The sequence below is a fragment of the Manis pentadactyla genome, chromosome 5 (genome assembly GCF_030020395.1).
Source record: "Manis pentadactyla isolate mManPen7 chromosome 5, mManPen7.hap1, whole genome shotgun sequence".
Lineage (NCBI taxonomy): Eukaryota > Metazoa > Chordata > Mammalia > Pholidota > Manidae > Manis > Manis pentadactyla.
Window position 1 is genome coordinate 151,327,678 of NC_080023.1, and position 7,101 is coordinate 151,334,778.

Sequence of the window (7,101 nt, forward strand, 5' to 3'; positions counted from 1 at the left end):
ACCTACAGTAAACATATACATTGATCAGTGGAACAGAGGAGAACCTGACCCACACATATGCGCTCAATACACTGACAGCAAAGGAGGCAGGAATATACATGGGAAAGGACAGTCTCTTCCATAAATGGTCTTGGGAAAACGGGACTTGGACCAGTACTTTACATCATGCACACAAATCAGCACAAAATGGATTAAGTATTTGAATGTTAGACCTGAATCCATAAAACTCCTAGAAGAAAACATAGCGGTAAGCTCTTTGACACTGGTATTAATGGAAGCAAGGGAAACAAAAGCAAAAATAAGTAAATGGGTCTATATCAAACTAAAACCCTGCACAATGAAGAAATAATCAACAAGAGAGGAAGAGCAACCTAATGAATGGTAGAAGTGATTTGCCAATCAAATAACTGATAAAGAGTTGCTATCCAAACATATAAAGAACTTCCAAAGCTCAATAACAACAATAAGAAAAAAAATCCAATTTAAAAAAGGACAGAGCAAATGAATACATATTCTTTCCAAAGAAGACATGTGGATGGCCAACAGGTACATGAACATTTGCTTAACTTCACTCATCATCAGGAAAATGCAAATGAAAACCAGTGAGATACCACTTCACATCTGCTACAATGGATTCATCAAAAAGACAAGAACTGACAAGAATACAGAGAAAAGGGAACATTTGTACACTGTTGATGGGAATGTAAATTTGTGCACACCCTGTGGAAACAACATGGAGATACCTCCGGAAATTAAAATAGAACTGCCATGTGATCCACCAAATACACTTCTGAGTCTATCACCAAAGGGGACAAAATCACTTCCTGAAGAAATTTGGTCTTCCGGGATCACTGCAGCATTATTCACAATAGCCAAGACATGGGAGCAGCCTAAGTGTCCACTGGTAGATGAATGTAAAAAGAAAATGTGGTCACACACACACACACACACACACACACACACACACACAATCAGATACTATTCAACATAAAAAAAGGAAATCCTGCCATTTGCAACAAGGATTGGCCGTGACAGCATTATGCTAGGTGAAGTAAGTCAGAGACAAGTACATATGATCTAAATTATACGTGGAAACTAAAAATCCAATCTCACAGATACAGAGACTATATGAGTGGTTGCCAGAGACAGGGAATGGAGGGTGGGGAAAATAAGTGAAGGTGGTCAAAGGATACAGACTTCCAGTTATAAGATAGTAAGTTCTAGGGTGTAATGCACAGTATAGTGACTATAGTTAACAACACCCTGTGTGCATTTGAAAGCTCCCGAGAACACATCTTACTAATACTAATAGAAAGCTCGCATCACAAGAAAACTGGGACTGTGTGAGGTGATGGATGTTAACTGAACTTATTGTAGTGATCATATGTAATTCATGTGTAATATTTACATACATCAAATTATTACATTGTACATGTGTTATAAATAAATCCAGTGTTATATGTCAGTAATATCTCAGTAAAACTGGACAAAGAAATCTAAACTAATGGCATTTAAGAGGTTGTACTTTATAGTGTATCTTTGGTATTATACCTCAATATTCTGCCACGAAATGATAGTGAGAGTAAATAAGAACTGCTTCTTTTTCCTGGAATTAATAAAACATTGAGTAACTAAACTACAAACTGGGAACATATCCTACTGTTTCCAACTGACCGAGGCCAGTACGGCCATGCCTAGCTAGGAGGTTCTTTTTACGTAGATACAGTTTGGCTCACATAGCTGAGACAGGAAAAGGCTCCAGGGTTCTTCTGCAGAACTTGGCCACTATGTTCCAGTGACAGAGAGTTACAGTCCAAATGCTGTCACACATGCGAACATTTGCAGTGAGATATGCACCGGTCATAGGGCTAGTTCAGTGAGTTCAGTGAAGGTGAACCTCTCTCCCTTTCCAGTGCTCCTTTTGTTTTTTAACCAGAAGAACTGTATTTAAGTGTGCAGTTCAGGACTGTTAATTACATTCACATCATTCTGAAATAGACCCCAGAACATTCTAATCTTGTACAACTGAAAGTGGATACCCTTTGAGGAGTATCTCTCCTCTGCCTCCAGCATCTGCTAACCACGGTTCTGCTGTCCGTCTCTGCGAGGGTGACTGCCCCTGATAGCTCATGTAAGTGGAGCCATACAATATTTGTGTTTTTGTGTCTGGCTTATTTCACTTAGCTCAATGTCCTCAGGCTTCCTCCATGTTGCATTCTGGGACAAGATGGCCAACATGGAAAAGGAAGGAAAGACTAGGACGGGTTTCATCAACCCCTTCACTCGACCACCCATCATCCTTCCATCCCAGCCGGAGAGCCCTCCACATTCACACTCACCAGCCATGCACTTACTTATGCACACATCTGCTAACCAACACCTACATCCTCCCTCGGGAGGCCCTGGGCAGATGGACCCCATCCTTTATACTCTCGGGCTCCCAGAGTGGATTTCCTATATACAGCTGTCTCTTTCCTCTGGGCTGGGCCAGCTGCCCCTGCAGTGACTGTGTCTCGGTTTTCCCACTCCTCAGGCTTGGTGGCCATTACCTGCCATGTGCAGTGATTATACTCACAGAGTGTGCATCTCAGCTGGCTGGAAAACTGCCATACGTTCACGGTTGCTGAGCCACCCATGCCCAGGCAGAATATCAATGGGACCTTCAGCCTGGGAACCTGCAGTTGGTGAATGGGTCTGTGCGGAGGTCCGAGCAGGTGCTCAACTGTAAGGTGCAGCAGGAGGCCCAGCCTCCCACCTGAACCAACCTCATACTGTCGCCCTCAGCCCACAGCACAGGCCAGCCCATCTGGAGCCCAGGAAGCTCACATCTCTCCCTGTGTCACCTGGTCACCTCTGATGCCTGCCTGAGAGGATTTCAGCCGGCACGGGGAGCAGTGCATACTTGCTTATCATTGAATTCCTGCCCATCTTAAGACTCCGTGACTCCTTAAATAATCAGTGCTGTCTGGACACAGCCTCATTTAGATGTGGTCATCCTGAAAGAGCTTTTAATTCAGAGGAAACAGCAGTCTTGTAGTTCTACCCTCCTGAAAATTCCCAAGAGGGAATTCAGCTTATATCCTTGCTTACTGGTGATGCAGAGATGGTCATCCGCAATGCTCTTGTTATAATGTAAATTCAGAAAAAGCTATCTTAAAACTTAGTTACATTAATATACCTTTGTAAACTTAGGCAACTGAGCCTCTCGGAGCCTGAGTTTATTAATCCATAAAATAGTGTAGTGATACCAGTCTCCTAAGATTTTATTAAGGTTTAAGTTAGATGAACACAAAACTTTAACACACATGGCTGATTGTCATGGTTTGTTCATCTAGAACATCGCATGTTGGCTTCTGTATGCTAGATGTTCAAACTGGAATTTATTGGGTCAAATACAAAGTGAGGTTAATAGCCAAGGTCATCTCTTATTTTTAAGAGAGAGCCTTGTGTAGACAAAAGAACATGGGCTTGGAATAAGAAATTGGGTGCAAATTCCTGGCTCTGAAAGTTCCTGGCAAAATGACCTCAGAGAAGGTGCTTCACTCATGGAGCCCAGTTGATGTTTCCCCTACCTGATGGTACTGAGGTTAGAGATGCCTGCCTTTATCTTTGAGGCTGTCCTCCTGGGATTCAAGGTGCTTCTGGTGATGAGTTTCCAAGCCCCCTCTATCCTCAAGCAGCGGAACCTGTAACAGGTGAGTTGGGGGCAGGCCTTAAGTCCTCAGTGGGAGGTCAGGGTCACCATCAGGGCTGGTAACAGGATCCAGGACAAAGGCACAAGGTGCACGGTGCCCTCAAGGGTGACCCAGCCTCGAGATAAGATTGTGAACCTCGTGTTTTCTCCAAATATCTATCAGAATTCTCCGTCTGCCAACTCTCACATGTTGTGTAGTGCTTTGGAGTTTGAAGCGTTTCAAATTAGGTTCCTTGGTGTCCTGAACGTGGCAGTTCCAGGTGTGGAGGTGGGATGAAGGTCAATCTTTGAGACCTGAACTTCAAAGAGCTCCCATAGACTGTTATATATTTCCGTTTTCATATTACATATCTTTGGAATGAATAAGAAAAGTATGACTGAATCAACTAGGGGAGACTATCTGAGAGACTCAGAGTGCAAAGTAGTGGCAAAGATGAACGTGGGTGTGGGAGAGAGTGCAGGACCCAGAAGGAGGTGTTAGGGTGTGAAGAGTAGTGGCTTAGTTTTTATCAGCACAACAAACCACGCCAAGCATGGTGCCTGCCACAAAGTAGGTTTTTATGAAATATTTCTGGAAATAAAACACAAATGAATGATTTCACTTCAGCCTCCCCATGCCCTGCCATGCACTGGGCCCTGTCAAGGGGCTCAAGCAGGGAGAAGAAGCTGAAGGTCCCGCAGGCTACCCAGGACCCTGCCCCTCCCTCTGCAGCCCCACCTCCTCCAAGGACACGCTCCCTTCCACGCACCCTCCTGATGTTCCTTCCCTCTGAGCTTTGGAGCTGAGTCTAGGGTGGACTTCGATCCTGATGAGTCAGAGATACGTGGTCCTCGGCACTGAGCTTCCAACTGGCCCGTCCTCCACCCACAAGAGAATCAAGCAGATCTAGAGAATGAAACAGACTTCCAACCTGCTCTGATCAAGAACAACCCTTAATTCTCAGAGCACATTTGACTTTAATCCACAGCTTTTGCAAGTATGATTTCATTTTAACCACATATATTTTGAAATCACTAAGATGAATAAGCATTTTTCTAGTCTGAAATATATAAAAAATCATCTAAAAAATATCCGCAGACCTACCATCCTATCTGTGTAAAATATTGATGTTTTGCAATTATGGTGTTCTGTTCCCTTTCAAAACACTGTCCTGAATTTGGTGTTCATTATTCTCCGACAACATTTTACACTTTTATAACATAGGTATAAACCCTCAAACAATATTTAACATTACTTTGCAATTTTATATAAATGCTATTACACTGTACACAGCATTCATGAACTTTTATTGAACAATAAAATCCCACAGTTTGTGGGATTCATTCATGTCAACATATGTATCTATTTTATTAATTTTCCACACTCTACAGGGTTCTATAAGAATATGCTACCATTTATGGGTTTTTCTCAAGGTGGCATTAAAGCTCTATGAAATGTTTGCTAGTACAACTTTTCAAGAAGCATTCATCTTTGTTTACCTTGGGCTCATACGGAAGAGACCCTCCTGTCCTTCTACTCTGGTCCAGCAGGCAGCTGTGTTGGGTATCACATGAGGACTTTTGCAACAAAAAAGGTTTTCTGTTGCTTAACAAAAAGAGATTTTATCTTTCCATTTACACCTTTGATCCAAGGATATTTTTGTAAGAGGGAGTAGGGATCTTGTTTTTTTCTTCCACTAGGATAAAGTATCCAGCACTCACTGATCTGCACTCCCCCATCTGCCCTTACTCGAGTTTACATAAATCTGTGTATGTGTGTGTGTTTTATGAGTTCTTTGTTCCAGGAGCTATTTGTCTACCTCTCTGTCAAAACTACCCTGTCTTGATTTTAATAGCATCCAGTAAGTTTTGATACCTCCTTTAGACATGTTCCCACCTTTTCTGGTTGTTCAAAGCTGTCCTGCCTATTCTTGGACTAAATGGATTTTAGTACCTCTTTGTAAAGTTTCATGAAAAGCCCTTTTAGAATTACTATTTGCTTGCTTTAAATTTATCTATTAATTTGGGCAATTTCATGTATTTCCAATACTGAGATTTCCCACTCATGGACATGAGATACCTCTATTTAGGTTTCGCTTGTGAATTTCAATTCACAAATTTATGTGTTCTTTTCCCCAAAATGGTGTTACACATCCCTACTAGAGCTATCTTTAATACTCTCTAGTTTATGAATCTTTAAAAATTATCGGGACTGTTGTTAGCGGCTTTGATTACTACATAGAATTCTAATTAAGTCTAGAAATTCAATCTTATATCCAATGAGCTTATAACTCTCACTAATGATAGTAGTATGGACATTCTTTCATTGGTAACTGGTATAACATTAATCTAATAATCTAAAATTCATTTTTGCCTCTATCAATGTTACATATGCACACATTGAAGAGTCAAATGGATCTAAACTTCTACATATGCGGACTGAGTTTCCCTAACCTTCCACCAGTATCAATCTCCCAGGCACAGCCACTTTCAGCTGGCTTAGCTGACCAGCCTAGATTTTACTGCCAAATCTCACACAGCATTCTCATGTGGCTACTTCTTGTTTTCTCACTCTCAGGCATTATTTATTGACTTCCCACTATGGAAGGGGGAGAAAGAATTTTCTCTTCCTTCTGACCTGTGGTGACGCACATGCACACTTTCTATCCCCATCCCCCTAATATCACTATGTTATAATGCTATGTAACCTAACAGTCAGTGTCTACCTTACAAGGACTATGTGATTGATATGTAGCTGCATCTTGTAACTTTCCCAGTTTTAGCTTATGTTGATCCACTCATATGTGTGTTTGTGTAACCACCATAATCAGCACACAAAGCATTTACATAAACACAAAAGTCTCCCTTGTGCAAGTCCCTCAGAGTGGCACCCATCCCCACCATACCAGACTTCTGGCAGAGGCCAATCTGTTCTCCATCTCTGTAATCTGAAGAATATTACATAAATGGAATCAGAAAGTATGTGACATTTTGAGATTAACTTTTCCACTCAACATAATGTCTTCTAGAAGTCTCAGGTTGTTGCCCACAAATTATTCACCCTTTTTATTGTTGAGTAGTATTTCTTTCTAGGGATGACCACAGTTGCTTAACCATTCAGTGATTATTGCATATTTTGGGTATTTCCAGTCTTTTGATGATACAAAGAATGCTGCTATATACATTTGTGCCCAGGTTTTGTGGACATAAGTTTTTGTTTCTCTGAGATAAATGACTGGGAGCGTGATTGCTGGGACATAGAACCCACTTCCTCTCCTGCAAGAGGTCAGGAAATGGTCCTTTCACTGGAGGCAGGCACATACAAGTTCTGAGGTCACCAAGTGCCATGCATCTGGCCTATGTGTTACCAGCTCCATCAATCAAAGGCTGGAATAGGGAGTCATTCAGAGCAGACCTGATTCCATCCC